General features: G+C 37.0%; 1 non-coding gene across 1 annotated transcript; it reads left to right on the top strand.

Moving 5' to 3' along the window:
- Nucleotides 1-5,533: 5,533 nt before the first annotated feature.
- Nucleotides 5,534-5,615, top strand: TRNAL-AAG (transfer RNA leucine (anticodon AAG)). The gene has a single exon. It is a non-coding gene; the product is annotated as a tRNA-Leu (tRNA).
- The last annotated feature ends 138 nt before the right edge of the window (nucleotides 5,616-5,753 follow it).

Raw genomic sequence — 5,753 nt, 5'->3', positions numbered from 1 at the left:
TTGGAAGAATCCTGGTAGGGAAGGGAATAAGTTACATCAGTAGATATTTAATAAATGCCTATTTCTTTCCTTCTTTGTGTATGGTCCACAAAAACAATCAGAATAGACGTGGCTGTTCTCAACAAAGAGATGATTTAGGCCAGTTCCAATGATCTTGTGATGATGAGCGCCATCTACACCAGAGAGAGGACTGTGGGAACTGAATATGGACCACAACATATTTTCACTTCTTTTGTTGTTGTTTGCTTGAATTTTATTTTCTTTCTCATTTTTCTTCCTTTTTGATCTGACTTTTTCTTGTGTAGCAAGATAATTGTATAAATGTGTATGTCTACATTCGATTTATATATAATATATATATATATTTTTTTTACCATGTTTAACATATATTGGATTACTTGCCATCTAAGGGAAGGGGTAGAGGGAAAAGGGGGAAAATTGGAACACAAGGTATTCAAGGATCATTTTTGAAAAATTATCCTTGCATATGTTTTGAAAATAAAAAGCTTCAATTAAAAAAAAAGAGAGTAAGAAAAAGCAAAAAGGGGTTTATTATGCTCTCATGAGAAAGGGCAGCTTCCATCTGACAAGGTGTTTGTCAGCAAAAAAGTGCAAAGTATAAACTTCTAAAAACTAGATTAAATAGCCTGAATGCAAATACCCCAAAACCCTCACCTCCCAGCCTGACCTTTTCTCCCATTGTTTAGGGGAATCCAGGTTTACATTCTAATCCAGAAAATCTATCTCAGAAACAAAAGAATACAAGTAATAATAATAAATTCCTCCAATAAGAGATTTCAAAGCCATCATCACCTTTAAAAGAAGTACTTAAATGCTAATTAAGAAGTGATGGGAAATAGGACCTTTTAGCTATAGCTCTATTGGTTGTTGTAAAGTCTCATGGCACAATTAAGGTATAGTTTAAGGCTATATTCCCTCTTCACTCAGTTAATTCCATACATTGTCTTGCTTGACCTGAATAGCAAAATTGCCCCTACTGGGTTTTCCCTTACTAGGTTTGGACCATCACAAAATTGGAATGAAACCGTCTATGTCTCTGCTGTGAGTATTCTTGCCTGCATAGAACAATGAAACCTAATTATAGTGATTTGTGCAACTATATGCTAATTCCAAAACAAGTAAGTCAGGTCCTTGTCCTCACAAACTTTTAAGAAGCTCAAAAGCAGCCTAAGCTAGAATATAGTGTGAATAGATTCAGTAGACTGGGACAGGAATAGTTGCTTGTGTTATTCCCATAGCTCAAAATCAAAAGGATATGGGCAATCACACACCCCCTTGTTAAACATTTAACAATTTGCTTCCTAAAAAAAATATACACAGTTAGGTGAACTGCCACATCCTGTTTGTGTAGAATAATGTGAAGTCAGAGCCTATTGTTAATTGGTTTATCCAGTCTCCAATCTAGTTAGCATCTCTCTCTTTTTTTTATTTTTAAAGCTTTATATTTTCAAAACTTATGCACAGATAATTTTACAACACTGACCCTTGCATAGCCTTGTGTTTCAGATTTTCTCCTCCTTCCTCTCACCCCTTCCCTAGAGGGCAAACAATCCAATATATGTTAAATATGTTAACATATATGTTAAATCTAGTATATATAAACATATTTATACAATTCTCTTCCTGCACAAAAAAAAAAAATCAGATCAAAAAAAAGAAAGTAAATGAGTAAGAAAACAAAATGCAAGCAAACAACAACAAAAAGAGTGAGAATGTTATGTTGTGATCCACATTCAGTTCCCACAGTCCTTTCTCTGGGTGTAGATGGTGCTCTTCATTGCAATATTGATGAGGTACAGCTCCCCTCTGTTCCAGTCAGGGAACCAAATGATGAAGTTAGTGACAGGTTCAGGGTTCAGGGATGAAGAAATTTGGTTCCTTTATGTTCCCCTAGGATTTGGCACATGGCAGGGAATTCTGGGAACCCCCTTTAGTAAAGGAATTAATGAGCCCCAAAAGCTAGACTAATAAAAGAAGTTTATTAAGTCAGCCTTTGCTATGCACAAATAGAAAGACTGAATTCCTTGGTGGCAAGATCCCAGCAGAGAAGAGAAATCCTGACAGAAAGGTATAAAGTCTTGTTAAGGAAATAAGTGAAAAAGAGATAAAGAGAGAGTAACACTGAAAGAGAATATCATTTCAGTGGGCAGAGGATTACTGCTTATGCCAGAGAGAGAGAGAGAGAGAGAGAGAGAGAGGGAGGGAGGGAGAGAGAGATTCCTTGGCATGGCATATAAGGTCCTCTGCAAGGACTGAGCCCCAAGTTGGCTCATTTTATAATTGAAACCTTGGCTAGAAGCTGGGGGCAGCTCTTGGTGGGGGCTGGGAGCAGTTTGAGCTGGAATCAGAATAGGGAATTTTGGAATTAAATGGGTGTCTCTGGGCTACACTCCACCTCATGGGAAGCTTAATCATAGTGAATGTTATCAATGGGGGTGGTATCCTTCTCTCAGGATAACAGAATGAAGTTGTCCTGTTTCCCTCCTGCTTGATCTTTTACAGAAGCCAAAAGACTTTCTCCTTGAAGGAATTTCACAGAGAGAGTTTCGGGCTTCCCTCTTCAGTTTCAGGCTCCTCTCAGCAAGATCATTGAAACCGGCATCAATCTTGTCATTGTTGGAAAGAGTCACCTTCATCAGAATTGATCATCATATAATATTAAAGTTGCCATGTACAATGATCTCCTGGTTCTGCTCATTTCACTCAGCATCAGTTCATGTAAGTCTCTCCAGGCCTCTTTGAAATCATCTTGCTGATCATTTCCTTTAGAACAATAATGTTCCATAACATTCATATACCATAACTTATTCAGCCATTCTCCATCTGAGGGGCATCCACTCAGTTTACAATTTCTAGCCATTACAAAAACAGCTGCCACAAACATTTTTGCACATGTGGGTCCCTTTCCCTCCTTTAAGACCTCTTTGGGATATAAGTCTAGTGGAAACATTCCTAGGTCAAAGAGTATGCACGGTTTGATATCTAGTTAGCATCTTTAAAGACATTCACTACAACTTTTGAGACAACCTTGAAGGGAATTTAGCTTTCCCAGACTAGAAAGGAACTCTTTAGCGGTGCTCTTTGTGCATCCCCCATTGTCCATATTCCCTCTGGATATCTTCAAACAACTTTTTGAAATGAGCATATCTTTAGTCAAGGTTTAGACCTGGTTTGTCAGGTACAGACCATCTAGCTCTCTGACTTTCTTCTTGAGTTCCCATCTTTGCAATTGAGAAATCCCTGAGGCTTTATTTCCCGTATAAAAGATCTGCTTATGATGAATATCTTTGCTAAATTCTCTATGAAGTACTCTCTTTCTCTACCTCATAGTGCCTTCCCTTTAATGGTATCTTTCTCCTTAGTCTAGCTATCTCTGGTTAGTTTAATTTGCCAGACAATGGTTTTCTCCTATCTTATAGAGTACTTTTTTTCTCCTGATTGTAAGTTCCCCAGGGGAACTTGTGTTTTTCATTTTTAATAACATGCTCTCCCAACTCTATTTCATACTTACCATTCCTGGTGCCTATTTCACCTCTTATTTCGTCTGTAACTTCTTCTCCTAAATAAACCTTCCTTTTGGCAAAGAGAATGACTATTGTGAATTTGTCACATGTTGATTTTTGAACTAGATATTTCTACCTCAACTGAGGTGTGTAATCACCTTCTTTAAGACTATGCTTGTTGAACTTGAAAGTAACGAGCAATTAAATTAGCAAACCCAGAGATCCTCAAGACAATATAAGAAACAGGCAACATACAATATATACCATCTCCACTAAGAGGAAGCACCAATATCTGAATTCCAATAGCTGGGAGAACGGGTCACAGCTATCCAAAGTCTCCAGGAGGAGGCGCTACCCTAAATATTCCCAGTTGATATGTGACACTTGAGACAGAACAGCCCTCCTCAGGTATAGGGAGCAAAATTTACATTTCTTTGTATAGTGTAAGTAAGAGACTGTTTCACACTTAGTAAGTGGTCAATAAATTCCTGTTGTCTCCACTTTTTCCTTTTATAAAGATGTTTAAGGGTTTGATTAATGGCTTTGATTGATTCAAGGAAGCTTATTCACACTGTTCTGATTTTTTGATTTAATCAAAAAAGTATTTTCACCTAATCAAGGAACCAGAGCCAAAAGGGATGGTTTTCACTTCACCCTTCTGCTGTCTCCCTTCCCAACTCAAATTAGAAGTTTATAAGATCAAAAATTTTGAAATAAAAGTCTTGATATTCCACCTTTCTAATGGCAATGATATTCCATCGCATTCATGTACTACAATTTGTGAAACAAATTTCCAAACTTTGTTTCCAATTTTTTCCTACTGCAAAAAATGCTATTAATGAATATTTTGATATATGAAATCTCTCTCTCCTCAACCACCTTCGTATTTTTAGATCTAAGGCAAGGGACATTTTTCATTTTTTCAGCATAATTCCAAAATGCTTTCTGGCATGATTGTACCGATTCATAGTTCCTCTAACAGCATGTTTAGTGCTCTTGTCTTTTCCTCTAGCCCCTTTAATATCAACTATTTCTGTTTTTTGTCATCTTCACCAGAAGTGAACCTTCAGAGTTATTCTAATTTAAAATGTTTTTATTGGAGATTTGGAGCAACCTTCTTAATACTTTACTATTAATAGTATATATAGGGTCTTAATACTTTACTATTCTCCTTTTGGGAATCCTAAAAAGATTGCTATGATTTGAGATATAGTAAAGTAAGTAGAAACCTGGAAAACAACAACAATGACGATAGTAATATAAATGAAAAACACATAGTAAAACGACATTGAAATTGTGTAATTATAACGCTCCAAAGAAGAGCTAGGAAAATATATTTCCTGAATCTCCCTTCTAGAACCCCAGAAATGGGCGACCATGGCTGTGGAATATTGCAAATAACTATCGACGCGATGACTGATTGTGTTGCTTGGTTTTTTTTTGCTGAATTGCAAGCACTTCCGCCCGCCCTCTCCCTTTAGTTCTTGATTTTTGTATCACTGGGTAAAGGGCAAGGGAGAGGATAGGAAGAGAGATAATGAAGTTTTATTTTAAAAAGACATTCATAAAAAAAGGTGCAATTAAAAAAAAGGAAGCGTGTTTTTTTTAATTTAAAAAGAAAAGACAACAAAAAATATATATACATATAGCTAAGCAATCTTTCCTAGATAGCTCAGTGCAATGCAATAGTGTTTGATATCCAGTATAGGCAAGATATTTTCTTGCTTCTGCGGATGCAAATAGAAAGTCTTTGCCCTTCAGAAACTAACGTTCTTGGAGTGAGAGAGAATTAGGGGCGTGAGAGAATACTAAAGCGTATTTCTTGAAATGCAAAAAAACAAGATTGAATGATAAAATTCAGTCTTTTATCAGTAGGTGAATGAATTCTATTTTGGGGAAGCCCTGACACATACCTTTTACTTGGATCTTAAATCACAGGAATTAAAAAAAAAAGCGACATCAGAATGTAATAGATTGACTAGATCTTAGGAAGTCACATTCGCTATCTAGGTAGCGTGGCCGAGCGGTCTAAGGCGCTGGATTAAGGCTCCAGTCTCTTCGGGGGCGTGGGTTCGAATCCCACCGCTGCCAGAAATTTGGTTTTTTTTCTGTTCTCCCTAGTCCATTGCACTTTAGCGCCATCTGTAGTATAACAGCCGAAGTTATCGATGATAGAAAAGGGGGAGAGCCGTTCTTCTCTAGGCAGTGAGATATTGGTGAAAGAGAGAG

This window comes from Antechinus flavipes, chromosome 1 (assembly GCF_016432865.1).
Source record: "Antechinus flavipes isolate AdamAnt ecotype Samford, QLD, Australia chromosome 1, AdamAnt_v2, whole genome shotgun sequence".
Classification (NCBI taxonomy): Eukaryota; Metazoa; Chordata; class Mammalia; order Dasyuromorphia; family Dasyuridae; genus Antechinus; species Antechinus flavipes.
Note: the sequence above shows the minus strand (reverse complement) of the source record. Positions and strands in the feature narration are given on the sequence as shown.